A 22,746-nucleotide genomic window follows, 5' to 3' on the forward strand; every position below is an offset into this window, starting at 1 on the left:
AAGAGCATATAAAGCAGAGCATATAAATTTGGGATCTAATCATCACTGTTTGGAAGCATTCTGTGTCCTTTCAGGGAAGATGAATGAGTATTGAGAGAAAACTGACATTCTTTTTCTCATTAATGACACTTCTTTTCATTAAAGATGAGTTTATCACTGGTAATTACCTTCTTTCCTTTAAGCAGGCTTGCATAGAATAGCATGCTAGAGGAAAAAATGCTAAAACACTTAACCATAATCAAATGAAAATTATCGGTTCTTTCACATTTGCTCTGTTGTGTAACAAAGGTTCAATTTTGGGTGAATTGCATGGTATGTGAATTGTATCATATAAAGCTGTTATAAGAAAAACGTAGGCCCCTGTCCCACTGGAGTGCATAATCTCAAAAAAATTTTTTTATTGATGCACATACTGTCTGAACAAAAAGTGTATTTAACAATACAATTTCCACCTGGTGCAATTCGTACATTATTGCATGTTCTTCTGCCATGATTTTACTTGAAAGGGGATTCTATAATATGGAAATTGTAGGTTCTATAAAAAGACTGAACTATTCTTTAATAGGACCAATTATAATGTCAGTTGAGCAATGGTTTTGATGAATATCACAAAGGCAACAAAAAAGAAAAGTGGAATCTGGCCTAGTCATACTCAGACCTATCGAATCAGAATTTCTGACAATGGGATCGGAGCATCAGTAGTTTTAAAAGCTTCCAGGTGATTTCAAAGTGCTGCCAAGGTTGAGGGACACCATATCCGGTTTAGCTGGATATGACTGGGTGATAATCACCTTCTTTCAACTGGATATGCTAGAAATAGAGTCTTTCACACAGTAAGAACTGCTTTGCTTGTGTAGATGTGCTCATGGAAACTTGTACTAACTTTCCATGAGCTGAAGACATACTGAGTAGACAAAAAATGAGAGGAAAACACAGCTGGGGAGGGTTGAAAGCATGAGTTAAAAAAAAAAATTAGGAAGAGCTCAGGAGGTAAATGAGGACCTAGAGGCCCTTCAATTGTTCTTACATTTTAACTCTAGAGAAGACATGAAGAACCTAATTCAATATACGTTTTTCCCAGGAAGGTAAGGGATTAGAGTCTAAGCAGTGTGTTCAAGGACATACAGCCAGTTCACAGCAAAACCCATAACAGAAGGCAGGGCTTATCGGGGCCGGTGTATTCTAGTTCTAATGCTGGGCGAGGGGTGCACCTTTCCTCGCAAATCCTCTGCTGCTGAAATAATTTTATACTTCCAGAAAAACTGCAAAAATAGTAAAAATCATTCCCATCAGCCATTCACTCAGCTTTCCATACCGTTAACCTCTAATTTAGCCAAGGTACAAAGATGAAAGTCAGGAAATTAACATCGGCACAATGCTATATTCTTTTACAAATGAAGAAACTGAGGCCGGGAGGGTAAGCGACTTGCCCAAGGGCACACAGCCAGTAAGTGGTGGAATCCGCATAGACTTTAAGGACACGAGTACCCAGTTCCCTTTGTTTCATCCGAAATTCACTTTACATGAAAATGTTTCGAGAGTGAAGGCTGGATGCAAGGCACTTTATGGGCCTGTGAGAGGCCTCCCACTTGGTTTAAAGCTCTGCTGTTCTTGCAGTGTAGAAATTCTTAGTCATTTTACCTTGGAACTTTGTTTTCTAAGTAGACGCCGATGCTACAGTGAAGCGATAAACCGAGCAGCAGGGCGGAACCCGCGCCTGCAGGCACAGCAGTGCGAGCGCCTGAGGGATTGGCCTGGTGCCCAGTGCGCAAGCGCCAGGCTCCGGCCAGTCACTGGAGGCGGGGCGCGGACCTGAGCCCAGATTAGCATTGGAGACGGTGGCTGCGGCGGCTAAAGCAGAAGAAGGGGGCCCTGCACGTTTGTCCCTAGAGCCGGTTCCTGTAGCACCTCTCTGGCCTGCAGACTTTGTCAGTACATTATTGCAAAACAAATTCGGACACGTGGACATTTCAATAAAGCATATGAAACGTTCCTAGAATCTTCAATGCGTTTAGGATCTCTGATTTTGAAAAGAGAGGCTGCAACACTGCAAAACCAATATCCGCAGGCTTAGAAATATAAATTAAATTTAAAGACTGTCACATTGGATGGAAAAGAAAACTATTTTCAGATGGTGATTCAGATGAACCAATTATTAACGAAACCAAATTTTCTCTTGCAATTAAATATGCAAAGATAGAAAGCATTAACAGGTGTTTTGAATTATGTACAAATCACGAAGCTACTTTCAATTTCTTGTACAACCTCCTTGAGTGATAGGAAATGCCAGAAGCAGCATTAAAATTCCATCGTACACACTTGCATTTAAAATTAAACTTAGACTTAATGAGGGATGAAGAGCTAAATCTTTTTAGAAAAATTTTTGCATGAGAATCATCAGCTGTAAATGTACAATAATTTATATTTGAAATAATTACCAGAAGTTTCTCTCAATATTGCCACAGCCTATGAAAATACTCAACAACTTCAGTAAACACTACTTCAGTAGAAATATCCTTCTCAAAACTGAAATGACCAAAAATTGTGATCTTGCATTTACTGAGTGACTTTCAAATATATCAATTGAAAATGAAGTTGAAAAAGTATACATTTTGATGACATGATAAAACGAATTTGCAGAAAAGTAAGCCAGCAAAATTTTAGGATCAGTCAAGATATCACATTAATTAGGAATTATTATTTATTGTGTTTATAAAATTATGACAAGTTTTTTTTACAATTTTGTTTGTTTTTATTCATGTATCACTGTTATGTTTTATGCCTCACAAGATGCTTTAAAAAGAAAAGGCTTTATATTTTAGTAATTTTAACGGTACTTTTTGCAGCCCCATGCTTTCATTTTGCACTTGGTCCTCCAAATTATGTAACTGGACCTGCTGAAGCCACCACCCTTTTCTTAAAGGTGTTGCTTCTGCTTCCACATTTAAACCTTGAGATTTAAAGTCCCTGGCAGGTGTGTCTGTTGGAAGAGCTGAGGTCTATCCCATGCCCTTGCTCTAAGGGAGGCTGGGCATCTGAGAATATAGAAGATAAATTTATACCTTTTATATTTTAATATAATTATATATAATATAAAATAATATGATGTACAAATGGAATTTATTTATCATAATATATTTATATATGTATTTGGATGCTTTACTAGGAGGAGCCTCTATCTTGTAATTTGGGGGGATTAGTTACACAGGGAGGAGATTCAGATAGTGGGCAGCCAAAAAGACAGTGGTGACTATCCACTCCGAGGGGCTATCCTAAGACTGAAGTGGGCCTAGGGCTACGCAGGACCCCATGGGTGAGAAACACTGAGTGCAATTAATAGTTATGGTATTATTGACTTAAACTTGAATTCTGAATAAAGATGTCACTTGACTAGGCAGCTCTGTAGCTTTGGCTACCCCATGGGCACATGGCTATGAATGAATGAAAGCACTCAGATTCAGTAATTGTAATGGGGTGAATGCTGGTCCCCCAAAGGATATGTCCCTGTCCTAACTTCTGCAGCCTGTGCCTGTGACCTTATTTGGAAAAAGAGTCTTTATAGATGTAATTAAATTAAGGATCTTGAGATGAGATCATTCTGGATTAGGCAGGTGGGCCCTAAGTCCGATGACAAGGGTCTTAGAGACGGAAGGTCATGGGGGGAAGACAAGGTAGCCGCTGGAGTGAGGGAGCCACAAGCCAAGGAACGCCAGAGCCCCTGCATTGCTGGAAGAGGCAAGGACGGCTCTTCCCCTAGAGCCTTTACAAGGAGTGCAGCCCTGCTGGCGCCTTGAGTTCCCACCCAGCTCCAGAACTCTGAGAGAATACACTTCCACTTTTTTAGGTCAGTCAGTTTGTGAGACTTGGTTGCAGCAGCTCTCGGAAAGTTACCCAGTATTCTCCTAGAGGCTAGTGAACCTGAACGCCAGTGTTGGTGAGTTCTTGTCAAGAATATTTGTTAACCTTGTTATTTATGAAAATGCCATTTCAAATGCATCATCCAGAACTGTCCTATGGTTCCCGGATCTTGCCACTAACAAGATTATCTGACACCCATAAGCCCCTCCCTGCTCTCCGTTTCCACCCCCAACAACCACTGGTCTGAATGTAGCATGCACAGGTAATACCCAAGGTGGCTTATTAGTAAGACAACTGTCTAATTTAGTATTCTAACATCTGAAAACATAAATCTAATGAAGGATGATTTTTACTCAAATGAACGTCAGGAAGGTAATTATCATGGTAATGTTGGGGTGAAGTGCTGTATATTATTTCCTCCAGGCATTATTTCTCTGTGCTAACAAAGAGTGCTACCCAGGCTTTGGAAAGCCTTGTTAAGAGAGGAAAATACTCTTTCTCCTAAAGCCTAAATCCACATTTTTCTTTGTATTTTCCTTTTAACTTAAAAAAAAAAAAGTTTAATACTTAAGTAATCAAATTCTCTCTCTATTTTTTTTAAAAGAACCCTTGAGAGCTAAGCACTTTTACAGCAAAGCAGTAATTCTCTTTAATAGTATCTTTGCTCCAGACAATGCTCTAATTTAACTAGGGTAGCTTCTCCATTTATCAGAATCCTGAAGGCAGCCGCACATGTCTCTCACAGCACAGTTCTTTTTTCTGATCACTTCTCTCTGTCCTTGTAACACCGTTATCTAGCAAGACCATTTCTGCTGATTAAAGAACCATTTTTGAGCTGTTTCAAGCTGCAGCCAGGTGCTCTATCTGGTTTAAACAGTTATTTTCAAGGAAGTTATAGTCAGCTTTGCCTTTAATTTGTACGCCTTATTTACTTCTCAGAGAAAAGGAAAATCAATTTGAAATCAGATGCAATTTACCCTATTTACATTTTTAGATGAATTTTAAGAGTCCTCTCATGGCAATTTTTTTTCCCATTCAGTTTATAAATTAATGTGGGTTACAGAGAAATGCTGCATAATCCCGCTAATAATGGATTTGAAACTTAGAGTCTGGAATCACCTCATAAAAGTGGGTAATGAAATGTTTTTGGTTAAATGATATTTCTTGACAATGCCAGAAGAAAAGGTCCATCATAGGTCCTGTCATCCTTAAGAGGAGGCAGTGGCACAAGGGCATGAGTATCAGGAGGTGGCACTGCTTGGGGACCAGGCTAGAGTCTGCCCACTACACTCTACATCATGGAATTTTTTAAAAATGTAACTTTCAGGGTTTATCAGAAATAATTATCATTCTAAAACAACAGCTAAGACGCATGGCTACTAGATTTTTAAATAACTTGGGTTTTATATCACAATAATGCAAAAATACGCATTAACATTAAAGAATTTATCCTCTAAATTGTTAACAAGTAGAACACCTAAATTTATTTTCTTTTTTGGAATATTTATTTCCATTTAACTTATTGTCTTTTCTATTTAATTCTTAACAAAACAATGTGCCTTTAGCAGTGGAATACTATAATCAAATGATACTCCATGAACTGAAATAAAAGCATGACCATACAGATGACTCTCCTGATATACCTTAAAATATGATTGTCTTAGTATAGGAGTCATTCATGTATTTAATTTGAATATGGATAGATGTTCTCATTGGTTAAAAAGTAAGCGTTTTCATTTTAAAGACAAAGTTTAGTAATGTTATTTTGCTGTTTATCTCCTATTTGCCTCTCCAGGTTCACTGTCCGCTATTTTTCATACTGCCTGTGCCCTAGGAGGATGACTCTCTGCTCTTAAGTAATGGACACGCTTCTCTCTGATTTTCATTTGAGTTTGGTCATTTGGGAACTCCAGTAGGAGGGGCATGGGATTGGGGCATTTATTTCCCTGTCTCCCTCCGTGTGTAGGGCCGTGGATTGTCTGTATCCTTTAGCTGAAGGCTCAGCTCCTATGGGATGCCTGGCTCTATTAGTTACTTATTGCTGGGTGACAATGTCACTCTAAACTTGGTGGCTTACAACCACACATATTTCTCATCTTATAGTTTCTGTGTCTCAGGAGTCCAGGGCCGCAGCTTAGCTGAGTCCTCTGTAAACTTGCTGTCGTCCACAGGGCTGCAGTCACATCTCAGGTAATGACCAGGGAAGGATCTGCTTACAGGTTTACATGGTTGTTGGCTGTACGTGGTTCCTTGCAGGCTGCCAGACTGAGGGCCTGTTTCTTACTAGCTTTGGGCCACAAACTGCTCTCTCCATAGGGCAGCTCACAACAAGGCCAGGCATGGGTACTGGGCATTTGCCCTATGTGATGTAATTATGGAAATGACATCCTCTCTCCATTGCCATGTTCTGTTGTTAGAGGCAAGTCATAGGTTCTGTCATCCTCAAGAGAAGGAGGTGGCACAAGGGCATGTGTGTCAGGAGGTGGGGCTGCCTGGGGACCAGGCTAGAATCTGCCCACCACACTCTCCACACAGCCACCCTGTCTGGGTTCTGGAAGTGACTCCTTCTCTGTGCCCTTTATTACCTCTGCCTCCCACTACTTGCAGCAGGATTTTGTTCCATGCTTTGTTTTCTCTTAAATCTTGGCTTTGTGCATAGTCTTTATTAAATGCTCTTCAATCCCCTGCCTGAGTGTGACCTCTGCTTTCGTCCACCAATGTTCCTTGATGGGCATGGAAAGAAATAAATGGGCAATTTGAAGAAAATATGATAAATTAAAATTTTTAACATGATTTAACTTCTAAAAATTGAAACATGCTGATTCAATAGATTGGAAATAAAAAACAGAAATTGTTTTGATTTGTGAACATCAAGTTGTTTGATAGTTTAGCTCTGCTAAAGCCATCAAATGAAGAGATATAAATCCTTTGATTTAGTTGGGAACCAAAACATCTTTTATCTCTCCTATTAGATTAGAAGCTCCTCAGGAAGCAGGGCCCTCGTCTTATCCTGAAGTAGTTTAGCTTGATATGCCATGCTAACATAGTATTTTTATATTTTATTTTGAATTTCTGTACTAGTTATTTAGTACTAACTATAAAACAGTGTGCATTCTAGCACAGAAATAAAAATTTTCAACTCTTCATGGCTACCTGGGAAAAATAATTTTATTGTTTCCAGTAATCTGTAAAAATAACCTTTTTTACAGAGCTCTTTAAATTGTATGTGTGTGTGTGTGTGTGTGTGAGAGAGAGATAAGCCCCTGCTCAGAATGCTTTTAAATGTATAAAATCATATATATATATGTATGTATGTATGTATATATCAAATGAGATACCACCACATACCCATTACAATGGCTAAAAGTATAAAAGCTAACAATGTCAAATGTTGGCAAGGAGTAAGTACAATTGTAGCTCTCATAAATGGCTGGTGGGAATGTTAAATACTTTAATCACTTTGGAAAACTACTAGTTTTTAATAAATATACACCTACCTTAAAGTCCAGCAGTGGCATTCCTAGGTATGTACCCAAACTGGAATCAACACAAATGTCTATTTTCAAATGAATGGGTAAATAAATTGTGATATACTCGTGTATTGGAGTACAACATGGCAATAAAAAAATTTAAAAACTAGTGGTACAACAACATGGATGATAAAAATATTCTATAACTTGAACTGAATGGTGGTTACAGGTACATTCACTGAGCTAACCTCTATGATTAATATATTTTGCTGTAAATAAAAAATATATTAAGGTTATAAGAGACAGTTATGTTGAAATAGTTATTAAAATATTAAAAATGTTTGTGATACTACTATATTGGCTTCTTAATACATTGGATAACAAGATTTAGCAGAAGATCTAATTGCAGAAATTTCAAAGTAATATGCATATATATACTAAATTATATGTAATTTATATATAAATTGGCATTTGTTGCCTACCCTTGTCATTAGAACCAATATACCTCAGTTGAAGATTAGTGAAACTAAAGATATGTTTATTAGCCTATTGAAGTTCCTGGATCCCTTGATTCTATCCATGGCTATATTTGAATATAATTGTGTTTAATAACAGCAGTTTTTTGGTAATGCTCCATATTTTATACATTATTATATTATACATATTTTATACAATATTATTTTGAGAAGGAGGACCATAGGCTTCACCAGGCAAAGGTCCTGGAATAGCCAGGGGTGGGATGGTGGTGGTGATGCCTGTATGGTTGATGACATGGAAGAGGCTGTTTTAAATTTAGGTCACACCATCCTAGACCTTCAGTTTCCCAGGAGAACAGAAAATATTTGAAGTTTCTTTTCTCTTCAGCCTCTTTGGAATCTAGAACAGTGAAAACATCATCCTGTACATCCTATTGGGCCGCAGTTTTTCTAGAAGAAGGAAACTCCATTGTATATTCATTTCAGTGACCCTAAGCTAATTTTTTGTTATTGGATTAAGAAATGTAATCACACAGACCACAAAACCATATAATTTTAAGAAACAACAAAATAGATCACTAGGATAAAACTCCATAACACAGAAAGCAAATCATTATAGGAAATCTTATGAACTCACCTGACCATTGTATTCTTCAGTTTGATAAGGCAATAAATTGGAAATGAATATATTTGGGAAAAAATCATCTGAGGAAAAATCACATTGGGACCTGACTTTTCTTTTCTTTTTCCAGAATAAGATATGTAGCTACTTCCCCTTGTTACACAAACAGAAAACTCACTTAACAAACCACTTTTCAATTATGAGTGAATTCACAAATCCCTTGACAGCTTTATGAAGCTATTGCATTACATGTTTAATGACTTAAAATTTGCTCCCATTGCTTCATGGTTAAGTGATCTATACTTCTTTCCTCAAATTCGTTTCCTGTTCGATACACATATACATTTCTCATTATCTGCAGTGTAATGAAGCAGGATTATGAGAAAGGATAGCTTCAGAACTATACAAAACAGTTCAAAACCTTCTTCAGAATACCTTCAACACTTTTAGGAGAAAGTCCCCCCTTGCACTCCAAAATAGAAAGTCAGTTTTTAAATTTTCATTGAGAAATACAACTGTTAGAGCCCTAGCTGTAATGTTTGTGGATTATAGCACTTTATCCTGTAGACAAATGTCAATCAGAAGTAGTTTGGGGACCATCAAATTAGAAAGAGTGGTGTGGAGGATCTTGCTGGCTGGCATGTCCAAGGACCTTCCATCCAACGGGACTCTCCTTCCTTCTGAGCTCTCCATGGAATACCAAGCTCTCTCTTGCTAGATTATTTTTTACTTAATTTAGGATCAGTACTTTCTATTATTGTTTTCAGTTGTACATATATAAATTTTAACCTTTTTGACAAGTGTTAATGGGAAAGATGTTATTTTTACACCAATACTTTTTAGTGAGTGATCAATGCTCAAACTTTGGAGCCAGCCCACTTGGCTTAGAAACCTGCTCTGCTATTTCATTAGCAGAGAGTCTTGAGATGCTGTTTAAGCTCTCTATGCCTCAGTGTCTTCATCTATAAAATGGGGAAGCTAATAATAGTACCTGTGTAATAGGATTAGTATGAGAACTAAATGAAATAATATATATAAAGTACTTAGAACTGCTTGGTATATGTAGGGACCCATATATAAGTGTTAGCCACTGTTTTTTTTCCCCCAGGTTAGGATTTTGTTGCCCTGTAATAGTAGTATGGAGTGGTGGAAAAAATTGGCAGTAAGTTAAATGTACAAAAATAGGGAAACGGTTAAATAAATGACAGTGTGTCTGTGTATTAATTTCCTAAAGATGTCATAACAAAATAACAACACAAACTAGATGGCTTAAAACAACAGTTATTCTCTCTTAGAAGTCCAAAATGAAGGCGTTGGCAAGGCCATGCTCTCTCTAGAGACCTAAGGAAAAATCTGCTCCCGGCTTTTCCCTTACCTTCTGGTGTTGCCAGGAATCCTTGCTCTTTCTTGGTTTGCAGCTGTGTCTTCCAGTCTCTGCCTCTGTTGTCACATGTCTTCCCTCTGGGTCACTTTTTAAAAAAAATTCAGTTTTCTCTTCTTATAAGGCTTCCAGTCATATCAGACTACTACTACAATTCCAGTATAGCCTCATCTTAACTCTTACATCTGCAAAGACCTGATTTCCAAGTAAGTTCACATTCTGAGATAGTAGGGGTTTAGGGTATTAACATATCTTTCTTGGGGGATACAATTCAATCCATAACAGTCTGTGTGTTACTAAGTCACTTAAAATCATACTTTTGGAGATATTTAATTCTTGGTATTATTGCCTTTAGCTAAACACTCATTCATGTACACAAAGAGAATATTTATGGTGGTGTTTGTAAGGGTGAGACATTGGAAAAAACCACATACCCAATAGTAAGGGAATGGCAAATCAACTGATCCATCCATCCCAATGCACAGCACAGCAGTTAGAAAGAATGAGGTGGGTCTATGTTTACTGATCATCAAATAGAAAAAACATATTTCAGAACAATGGATATTTAGTCCTTGGACTTCCTCTCTTCTTGTCCCATAGCTCTGAGAATGATCTTTATATGGGCAAATCTTATGTTCAATATCTTCATTTTGGAACTCTTTTCCAACCTAGACCTTATCCAACATCTCTACTGGGAGATCAAACTGACATCTCAAACTTAGCTCATGCAAAAACAAACTCATCATCTTCCCACCTAACCCACTCTACTGGTTCACTTCCCTCAGTTAATGCCCCTCCAATCTTTGGAGTGGACAAAATCTAATTTTTTTTTTAAATAATTATTTTTTATTGAAGGGTAGTTGACGCACAGTATTACATTACATTAGTTTCAAGTGTACAACACAGTGGTAGAACATTTATATACATAATTCTAGGTTCCAGCTATCACCCTACCAAGCTGTTACAATATCTTGACTATATTCCTTATACTATATATTACAACCCGGTTACTTATTTATTTTACCATTGGAAGTCTGTCCTTTTTTTTTTTTTTTTTTTTTTGTGAGGGCATCTCTCATATTTATTGATCAAATGGTTGTTAACGACAATAAAATTCTGTATAGGGGAGTCAGTGCTCAATGCACAATCATTAATCCACCCCAAGCCTAATTTTCGTCAGTCTCCAATCTTCTGAGGCAAAACAAACAAGTTCTTACATGTAGAACAAATTCTTACATAATGAATAAGTTACATAGTGAACAGTACAAGGGCAGTCATCACAGAAACTTTCGGTTTTGCTCATGCATTATGAACTCTAAACAGTCAGTTCAAATATGAATACTCATTTGGTTTTTATACTTGATTTATATGTGGATACCACATTTCTCTCTTTATTATTATTATTTTTAATAAAATGCTGAAGTGGTAGGTATATACAAGATAAAGGTAGAAAACATAGTTTAGTGTTGTAAGAGAGCAAATGTAGATGATCAGGTGTGTGCCTGTAGACTATGTGTTAATCCAAGCTAGACCAGGGCAATAAAACATCCACATATGCAGAAGATTTCTCTCAGAACAGGGGGGGTGAGGTTCTAAGCCTCACCTCTGTTGATCCCCAATTTCTCACCTGATGGCCCCCCTGCGACTGTGCCTGTCTTAGGTTGTTCCTCCCTTGAGGAATCTTACCCGTCTCTGGCTAACCAGTCATCTTCCAGGGCCATACAGGGAAATGTGAAGTTGGTAAGTGAGAGGGAAGCCTTATTGTTTGAAAAGGTTAGCTTTTTACTTCTTTGCATATTTATGCCCTGTGGCTTCTATGCCCAGCATTTGTCTTGAAGTATCTTTACCACTTGGAGGAGTTATGATACTCGGTAAATTTGATATGAGGCACGAATTCTATTTAAGGGTTGTAATTAGGAAGGAAGAAGAAAAGCTATAGAAGTAGCAGGCGGAAGAAAACATGGGAAGATTGATTATTTCTTTGACAAATCTTCTTGTAGAGTAACTTCAGCATATATAGGTTTTAAGCTACTACTTAAATTGCGCACACACATTAACATAATAGGAGTAGAGTTACATAACCAAAGCATATCTGTAATTACCAGCCAACTCCAGTGAAACCAAGAAAACCATTAAGGCACCTTAGGCATTTGTGAAAACTTATCTATGATATGGTGGATATTGTCCAACTGAACTTGAACAGTCTGAGAGAAATCAGACAAATTAAAACAACCCATTCCTGGGGACTGTTCACATCCCATATGTTCTTTTAACAGTAAATAGTCTGTAGTTGTAAGATTTTGGAGCGCTACAATTTGCACTTCTCCTAATTCTTGGTTGAGTTCCAACAGTGTAGATCCAGTCAAATTTGTTGTTTTACTGTATGCACAGGCCAGCTTAGGTATCTCCTTCCTCATTCCCATGGCAAGTCCAGGAACTGGTGGGATGAGTGCATCTACAGCTGTAGCAGTGCGTGGATCTTTGTTGGGGTTTTTTGATGATCATCTTCTGGCATGAGTCTTCCAGAGAGTGCAGATGTTGGAAGTTCTTTTTCATATCGTATCTTAGTTCATTTTCGGGGTAGCCCAATTAGGCTTTGATCCTCTGTATAAACACAAACAGACCCTTTGCCTACACTTTTATATGCCCTTTATACACTTGTGTAGAACTCGTTGGAGGTTACCACACAGGAACTGCCCTTTTTTTTTTTTTTTTGCTTTGTTTTTGGTATCACTAATCTACACTTACATGACGAATATTATGTTTACTAGGCTCTCCCCTATACCAAGTCCCCCCTATAAACCCCTTTACAGTCACTGTCCATCAGCATAGCAAAATGTTGTAGAATCACTACTTGCCTTCTCTGTGTTGTACAGCCCTCCCTTTTCTCCTACCCCCCCATGCATGTTAATCTTAATACCCCCCTACTTCTCCCCCCCTTATCCCTCCCTACCCACCCATCCTCCCCAGTCCCTTTCCCTTTGGTACCTGTTAGTCCATTGTTGAGTTCTGTGATTCTGGTGCTGTTTTGTTCCTTCAGTTTTTCCTTTGGTCTTATATTCCACAGATAAGTGAAATCATTTGGTATTTCTCTTTCTCCGCTTGGCTTGTTTCACTGAGCATAATACCCTCCAGCTCCATCCATGTTGCTGCAAATGATTGGATTTGCCCTTTTCTTATGGCTGAGTAGTATTCCATTGTGTATATGTACCACATCTTCTTTATCCATTCATCTATTGATGGACATTTAGGTTGCTTCCAATTCTTGGCTATTGTAAATAGTGCTGCAATAAACATAGGGGTGCATCTGTCTTTCTCAAACTTGATTGCTGCATTCTTAGGGTAAATTCCTAGGAGTGGAATTCCTGGGTCAAATGGTAAGTCTGTTTTGAGCATTTTGATATACCTCCATACTGCTTTCCACAATGGTTGAACTAATTTACATTCCCACCAGCAGTGTAGGAGGGTTCCCCTTTCTCCACAGCCTCGCCAACATTTGTTGTTGTTTGTCTTTTGGATGGCAGCTATCCTTACTGGTGTGAGGTGATACCTCATTGTAGTTTTAATTTGCATTTCTCTGATAATTAGCGATGTGGAGCATCTTTTCATGTGTCTGTTGGCTATCTGTATTTCTTTTTTGGAGAACTGTCTGTTCAGTTCCTCTGCCCATTTTTTAATTGGGTTATTTGTTTTTCGTTTGTTGAGGCGTGTGAGCTCCTTATATATTCTGGACGTCAAGCCTTTATCGGATGTGTCATTTTCAAATATATTCTCCCATACCGTAGGGATCCTTCTTGTTCTATTGATGGTGTCTTTTGCTGTACAGAAGCTTTTCAGCTTAATATAGTCCCACTTACTCATTTTTGCTGTTGTTTTCCTTGCCCGGGGAGATATGTTCAAGAAGAGGTCACTCATGTTTATGTCTAAGAGGTTTTCGCCTATGTTTTCTTCCAAGAGTTTAATGGTTTCATGGCTTACATTAAGGTCTTTGATCCATTTTGAGTTTACTTTTGTATATGGGGTTAGACAATGGTCCAGTTTCATTCTCCTACATGTAGCTGTCCAGTTTTGCCAGCACCACCTGTTGAAGAGACTGTCATTTCGCCATTGTATGTCCATGGCTCCTTTATCAAATATTAATTGACCATATATGTCTGGGTTAATGTCTGGATTCTCTAGTCTGTTCCATTGGTCTGTGGCTCTGCTCTTGTGCCAGTACCAAATTGTCTTGATTACTATGGCTTTATAGTAGAGCTTGAAGTTGGGGAGTGAGATCCCCCCTACTTTATTCTTCTTTCTCAGGATTGCTTTGGCTATTCGGGGTCTTTGGTGTTTCCATATGAATTTTTGAATTATTTGTTCCAGTTCATTGAAGAATGTTGCTGATAGTTTCATAGGGATTTCATCAAATCTGTATATTGCTTTGGGCAGGATGGCCATTTTAACGATATTAATTCTTCCTAGCCACGAGCATGGGATGAGTTTCCATCTGTTAGTGTCCCCTTTAATTTCTCTTAAGAGTGATTTGTAGTTTTCAGAGTATAAGTCTTTCACTTCTTTGGTTAGGTTTATTCCTAGGTATTTTATTTTTTTTGATGCAATTGTGAATGGAGTTGTTTTCCTGATTTCTCTTTCTGTTGGTTCATTGTTGGTATATAGGAAAGCCACAGATTTCTGTGTGTTGATTTTGTATCCTGAAACTTTGCTGTATTCTGATATCAGTTCTAGTAGTTTTGGGGTGGAGTCTTTAGGGTTTTTTATGTACAGTATCATGTCATCTGCAAATAGTGACAGTTTAACTTCTTCTTTACCAATCTGGATTCCTTGTATTTCTTTATTTTGTCTGATTGCCATGGCTAGGACCTCCAGTACTATGTTAAATAACAGTGGAGAGAGTGGGCATCCCTGCCTAGTTCCCGATCTCAGCGGAAATGCTTTCAGCTTCTCGCTGTTCAATATAATGTTGGCTGTGGGTTTATCATAGATGGCCTTTATTATGTTGAGGTACTTGCCCTCTATTCCCATTTTGCTGAGAGTTTTTAACATGAATGGATGTTGAACTTTGTCAAATGCTTTTTCAGCATTTATGGAGATGATCATGTGGTTTTTGTCTTTCTTTTTGTTGATGTGGTGGATGATGTTGATGGACTTTCGAATGTTGTACCATCCTTGCATCCCTGGGATGAATCCCACTTGGTCATGGTGTATGATCCTTTTGATGTATTTTTGAATTCGGTTTGCTAATATTTTGTTGAGTATTTTTGCATCTACGTTCATCAGGGATATTGGTCTGTAGTTTTCTTTTTTGGTGGGGTCTTTGCCTGGTTTTGGTATTAGGGTGATGTTAGCTTCATAGAATGAGTTTGAGAGTATCCCCTCCTCCTCTATTTTTTGGAAAACTTTAAGGAGAATGGGTATTATGTCTTCCCTGTATGTCTGATAAAATTCCGAGGTAAATCCATCTGGCCCGGGGGTTTTGCTCTTTGGTAGTTTTTGGATTACCGCTTCAATTTCGTTGCTGGTAATTGGTCTGTTTAGATTTTCTGTTTCTTCCTGGGTCAATCTTGGAAGGTTATATTTTTCTAGGAAGTTGTCCATTTCTCCTAGGTTTCCCAGCTTGTTAGCATATAGGTTTTCCTAGTATTCTCCAATAATTCTTTGCATTTCCGTGGGGTCCGTCGTGATTTTTCCTTTCTCGTTTCTGATACTGTTGATTTGTGTTGACTCTCTTTTCTTCTTAATAAGTCTGGCTAGAGGCTTATCTATTTTGTTTATTTTCTCAAAGAACCAGCTCTTGGTTTCATTGATTTTTGCTATTGTTTTATTCTTCTCAATTTTATTTATTTCTTCTCTGATCTTTATTATGTCCCTCCTTCTGCTGACCTTAGGCCTCATCTGTTCTTCTTTTTCCAATTTCGATAATTGTGACATCAGACCATTCATTTGGGATTGCTCTTCCTTTTTTAAATATGCTTGGATTGCTATATACTTTCCTCTTAAGACTGCTTTTGCTGTGTCCCACAGAAGTTGGGGCTTAGTGTTGTTGTTGTCATTTGTTTCCATATATTGCTGGATCTCCATTTTGATTTGGTCATTGATCCATTGATTATTTAGGAGCGTGTTGTTAAGCCTCCATGTGTTTGTGAGCCTCTTTGTTTTCTTTGTACAGTTTATTTCTAGTTTTATGCCTTTGTGGTCTGAAAAGTTGGTTGGTAGGATTTCAATCTTTTGGAATTTTCTGAGGCTCTTTTTGTGGCCTAGTATGTGGTCTATTCTGGAGAATGTTCCATGTGCACTTGAGAAGAATGTATATCCCGCTGCTTTTGGATGTAGAGTTCTATAGATGTCTATTAGGTCCATCTGCTCTACTGTGTTGTTCAGTGCTTCCGTGTCCTTACTTATTTTCTGCCCAGTGGATCTATCCTTTGGGGTGAGTGGTGTGTTGAAGTCTCCTAGAATGAATGCATTGCAGTCTATATCCCCCTTTAGTTCTGTTGGTATTTGTTTCACATATGCTGGTGCTCCTGTGTTGGATGCATATATATTTAGAATGGTTATATCCTCTTGTTTGACTGAGCCCTTTATCATTATGTAGTGTCCTTCTTTATCTCTTGTTACTTTCTTTGTTTTGAAGTCGATTTTTTTCTGATATTAGTACTGCAACCCCTGCTTTCTTCTCACTGTTGTTTGCTTGAAATATGTTTTTCCATCCCTTGACTTTTAGTCTGTACATGTCTTTGGGTTTGAGGTGAGTTTCTTGTAAGCAGCATATAGATGGGTCTTGCTTTTTTATCCATTCTGTTACTCTGTGTCTTTTGATTGGTGCATTCAACCCATTAACATTTAGGGTGACTATTGAAAGATATGTACTTATTGCCATTGCAGGCTTTAAATTCGTGGTTACCAAAGGTTCAAGGTTAGCCTCTTTAGTATCTTACTGCCTAACTTAGCTCGCTTATTGAGCTGTTATATACACTGTCTGGAGATTCTTTTCTTCTCTCCCTTCTTGTTCCTCCTCCTCGATTCTTCATATGTTGGGTGTTTTGTGCTGTGCTCTTTCTAGGAGTGCTCCCATCTAGAGCAGTCCCTGTAAGATGTTCTGTAGAGGTGGTTTGTGGAAAGCAAATTCCCTCAGCTTTTGTTTGTCTATGAATTGTTTAATCCCACCGTCATATTTGAATGATAGTCGTGCTGGATACAGTATCCTTGGTTCAAGGCCCTTCTGTTTCATTGTATTAAATATATCATGCCATTCTCTTCTGGCCTGTAGGGTTTCTGTTGAGAAATCTGACATTAGCCTGATGGGTTTCCCTTTATCTCTCTAGCTGCCTTTAACACTCTTTCCTTGTCCTTGATCTTTGCCATTTTAATTATTATGTGTCTTGGTGTTGTCCTTCTTGGATCCTTTCTGTTGGGGGTTCTGTGTATTTCCGTGGTCTGTTTGATTACTTCCTCCCCCAGTGTGGGGAAGTTTTCAGCAATTATTTCTTCTAGGATACTTTCCATCTCTTTTCCTCTCTCTTCTTCTTCTGGGATCCCTATAATACGGATATTGTTCCTTTTGGATTGGTCACACAGTTCTCTTAATATTGTTTCATTCCTGGAGATCCTTTTGTCTCTCTCTATGTCAGCTTCTATGCGTTCCTGTTCTCTGATTTCAATTCCATCAATGGCCTCTTGCATTCTATCCATTCTGCTTATAAACCCTTCCAGAGTTTGTTTCATTTCTGCGATCTCCTTTCTGGCATCTGTGATCTCCTTCCGGACTTCATCCCATTTCTCTTGCGTATTTCTCTGCATCTCTGTCAGCATGTTTATGATTCTTATTTTGAATTCTTTTTCAGGGAGACTGGTTAGGTCTGTCTCTTTCTCTGGTGTTGTCTCTGTGATCTTTGTCTGTCTGTAGCTTTGCCTTTTCATGGTGATAGGAATAGTCTGCGGAACTGGGACGAGTGACGGCTGGAAGGACTTCCTTTCTTGTTGGTTTGTGGCCCTCCTCTCCTGGGAGAACAGCGACCTCTAGTGGCTTGTGCTGCGCAGCTGCGCGCAGACAGGGTTTCTGCTTCCTGCCCGGCTGCTATGGAGTTAATCTCCGCTGTTGCCGTGGGCGTGGCCTGGCTCGGGCAGCTACTCCAAAGTGGTGGAGTCGCGTTGGAGCAGGAGCTGCTGGGAGGCTATTTATCTCCGTAAGGGGCCTCCCTGCTCCCTGCAGCCCAGGGGTTAGGGTGCCCAGAGATCCCGGATTCCCTACCTCTGGATTAAGTGACCCGCCCTGCCCCTTTAAGACTTCCAAAAAGCACCCACCAAAACAAAACAACGCCCACCAAAAAAAAAAGAAAAAAAATTTTTTTTAATTAAAAAAAAAATAGTTTTTAATTAAAAAAAAAGGTGGTCGTTCGTTTTTCTTTATTCTCCGGTGCCAGCCTCAGGCCTCTGCTCACCGGTCGGTCTTTTTGCCCTGTTTCCCTAGTATTGGGGTCCCTATCCCTTTAAGACTTCTAAAAAGCGCTCGCCAAAACAAAACAGCAAAAAAGCAAAAAAAAATGGTCGCGCGCTTTTCTTATGTCCTCTGTCGCCCAGCCTCCAGTGCCTGCTCACTGTTCTTGCTGCCCTGTTTTCCTAGTATCGAGCGCCCTGCACTCTGGCCCGGATGGCTGGGGCTGGGTGTTCGGCAGTCCTGGGCTCCGTCTCCCTCCCGCTCTGCCTGCTCTTCTCCCGCCGGGAGCTGGGGGGAGGGGCGCTCGGCTCCCGTGGGGCCAGGGCTTGTATCTTACCCCCTTCGTGAGGCGCTGAGTTCTCTCAGGTGCGGATGTGGTCTGGATATTGTCCTGTGTCCTCTGGTCTTTATTCTAGGAAGGGTTGTCTTTCTTATATTTTCATAGATATATGTTGTTTTGGGAGGAGATTTCCGCTGCTCTACTCACGCCGCCATCTTCCGCCCCTCTCCGACAAAATCTAATTTTGCTCAGACAAAAATAAAGAATTGGCATGTTCTTTCACCCTGTCTCTTACCCTACACTGAATCTGTCAGCAAATCCTTTTATTTTCACCTTACACAAGTGTCTGGAATCAGAGCAGTCCTCCCCAGCTTAGTTGCTACTGCATAGGTCCAAACCTCTGCCACCTGTTCGTGGACTGTGCCACTGTCTCCTAAATGAGCTCCTTCTCCTCCCTTGCCCTCCCCTCCCAAATACTGTCTATTCTCAACACAGTAGTGACACTGATCCTTTTAAAACCTGAGACAGATCATGTATGTCATTCTTCAGTGCAAAACCTTTTGTGGAATAAATGAAGACCAAACAATTAAGGGAAGCAAAGGCTATTGATTCAGAAGTTGCTCAGCAAGGGAGTCTGCCACCATCATTGGCATGCTGGCAGAGACCCAAAAGCAGGCAGAAGAGAGGGAAAGCTTTATAGTGGAAAAAGGGAAGGTGGCAGGTGTGCCACGACGGGAGGCTGCTGGCCTGGGAAGCTGGAGGTAGGATAATCAGCAGTAGTCATCACAATCTGTGTGATTGGGTAGGGAGGGTATTTGATCTTCTCTCACTGGTCTTAAATTGGACGTGCAGATAAAAGTAGGGGAAGCTGGTAGTTATTAATCAAGTCCTGACCATTTTGGGCCAATTGTTCCAGAAGTTAATATTTAGCTTCCTGGATTGTTTCTAGAGGTAGCAATCTGGCTTCCTACAAGTCTGGCTTGCGGCAGGCTGGCTTCCTGGCCTGGTTATTGCAGATGAGGGACTGGTTTCCTAGGCAATTGTTGCAAGCTGTGGGGCAGAATTCTCTTTTCATATAGGACCTGGCTGTTGTCTGTCTGTATAGTCTGTCCTCACTTGCAACTGCTCCTGTTTCCAGGAAAATCCAAAGTCCGCCCATAGCCTCCAAGATCTTTTATGGTTTAACCCCCTGTTTTCACTACTTTCTGCTTTCGCCCTTCGGCTCCAGCCACGCAGGGGCACAGCCCCTGCCAGAGCCCTGCACAGAGGCCCCAGGGCATCTGCCCAGATCACTGTCTCCCTCCCCTCAGTATTTGCCCACCTGCCATGTTTTCAGTGTCACTTCTTCCGATCCTCCTTGTCTGCACAGCTCTTCCCCCACAGCATTTATAATTTTTAATACAGTACTAAAACTCATTTATATTTATTGATACCTCTTCCCATTGCAATGTGAACTCCACAAGGGTAGGAATTTTTGTCTGTTTTGTCCACTAAAGTGTCCCTAGTACCTAGAGGAGAGTCTAGCACATAGGCTATTATATTATATTACATATTATATATATGAATTATTATAATCAATAGATACTTATGGTATACTTAAATATATTCACTTTTTAAAATCAATATATACTTATGTGTGATAATACTCTCATTTTTCATTGTTATTTTAGGTAGATTATTTCATAAAATGACTTTTTAACAACTTTCTAATATAACACCAATTATCATAGCTTTCCCCACCGTCCATGTATAGATCGTTCTTTGTTTTGCTATTTTTACGTAACCTCTGTCCTCTGCCCCATGCCCTCTGCCCTCCCCCCTCCCCCCTGCTCTGGTCACAGTGCCTCCTTGCTTTTCCTTAGCAACCAGGCAGCTCCTCCTCAGGACATCACTCTCCTCTTTTACCTCTGCCTGATGTCCTTGCTCCAAGCATCCCCAAGAACATTTGTATAAAAATGAAATAATTAGATTTTTAGAGCTCCTTCCTAGAACATTCCTCATTGTAGGCTGATGGCTAACACCAGCAAATGGGCACAAGATGATGTGGTTGACATTGGCGATTCTCTGAAGCTTTGACTGGTGAATTAAATGTGCACTATCAGAGCAGAATTGAAGGTCTTTATGTATTTCATCTAAATCCTCTAAAGAAATACCACTTCCCTGAACTGGCCTTTGACTAAGAGTTGAGCAGCATGGAATTGGAAGTTTGGTCCCTACCAGTTGCCAGGAGAGCAGACCTCACAGTGTCAATTAGCCACAGATTCTGGGCACAGAGGCCATTCGAGCAGGAGGGAGGACTCCCAGCAGATGTGGACATTTACTATCTTCACATTGTTGGGCCACCACCATTTGAATAGAGTTCCAAAATGTTTCCATCACTCCAAAAGAAATCCTCATTTCTAATAAACAGTCACTTTCCATTTCCTCTCCCTCTGCCCCTCGAAACCACCTATCTGCTTTCTGTCTCTAGATTTACCCAATTTGGATATTTCATACAAATGGTATCAGAGGGTATATGGCCTTTTGTGCCTGGCTTCTTTCACTCAGCACGTTTTGTGGTTTATCCAGGTTGTAGCATGAATAGTACTTCATCCCTTTTTATGACTGAATAATACCCCATTATATGTATAGACCACATTTTGTTTATCCATTTCATCCACTGATGGGCATTTGTGTTGTCTTCACCCCTTGGCTATAGTGAATAATACTGCTGTGGACATTGGTGTATAAATATTTGTTTGAATCTGTGCTTTCAGTTCTTTTGGATATATACCTTGCAGTGGAATTTAAGGAGCTTTTGGTAATTCTATGTTTCACTTTTTTGAGTAAGAGCCAAAATGTTTTCTCCAGTGGCTGAACCATATTACATTCCTACCAGCAATGGAAGAGGGAGTTGTTTCAAACTCTCGGCATCCTTGCTAACACTTGTTATTTTGCCTTTTTAAAAATTTATTTTAATTATAGCCATCCTAGTAGATGTGAATTGCTATCTCATTGTGGTTTTCATTTGCATTTCCCCAATGACTGGTGATGTTGAGCATCTTTTCATGTGCTAGTTGGCCATTGTGTATCTTCTTTGGAAAAATACCTGTTCAAGTCCTTTGCTTATTTTTTAATTGGGTGGTTTGTCTTTTTGTTTTTGAACCACTTCCCCTTTTTATACTGACTGTTATTTTTAATGATGACCCGGAAGCCCATAGCAAAAGAAAATATTACATTCGTTATAGTTCTGATATGAGATTATCATCACATTCCAGTTGTTTGAAAACTGATAATCAAAATATGATGACCATATTAATAATTAATGAGGACATTTGATAGTTAGAACCACTCATTCTTCAACTTATTTTACTAGTAACAGAGCTTACTATGTAAATATCCTGATTTTTAAGTAATATATGGTGTGGATTTGAAGATAGGATTGCATAAGCTTTTTTTTTGGTAACCCCATACATATAACACTAAAGTTATTTCAGCTGCTTGGAAAGTTTTCAACCAATACAAGCTTGAAGTTTTCCATCCTTGATTTAAGTGTATAAAATAATAATGGTAACAATAACTGTAAATCAGTTGGCTGCTATCTGGATGCTGGAAGATATCTTTTCTGACAGTGGGTTATTATTAGGTGCTTGGCCAAAAATACTGACTTCAGTGACCAAACTTTCAAAGCTGTGCTCTCATTTATAGTTTTGTATTCTATTCCCAAGTGACATATTAACAAATCAAACAAAGGATCATATTGGCCTTTAAGAAAGGTGTAAGGAAGAGTGGGGCTGAGCCCAAAGGAGAAGGGACAACAAAGTAAAAATTCTTTTTATTTTGAACCATGTAAATTACTCTTAAATTTGTACAAAACTTGAAACTTCTTAGCTTTGGTGATCATTGGTTAGCATCTACTCTATAGTCAATTAAAAACATGAACAATGAGTTTTATTGGGCAAGAAATGAAGACAGCTATCATAGCCTTCATTTCCAACTCAAAAGGCCACTGTCCCTTAGTTTAGCTAAATGGGCAGATATAAAATGATTGCATTTAGGCTAAGAAATGCAGTCCTAGAAGCTTCTGTTTTAGCTAAATCTTTAGAAATGAAGTAAAGATGGACTTGGAAGGAAGCCACATGGTGCTTTTAGATTTGTCCATTACTTCATGCAGTTTGGGTACTGGGGTGCTTTTTTTGTTACCCTTCATGCTCTTACTACTTGGCTGGACACATTTGTGGTT

This window comes from Manis pentadactyla, chromosome 3, assembly GCF_030020395.1.
Source record: "Manis pentadactyla isolate mManPen7 chromosome 3, mManPen7.hap1, whole genome shotgun sequence".
Taxonomy (NCBI): Eukaryota; Metazoa; Chordata; class Mammalia; order Pholidota; family Manidae; genus Manis; species Manis pentadactyla.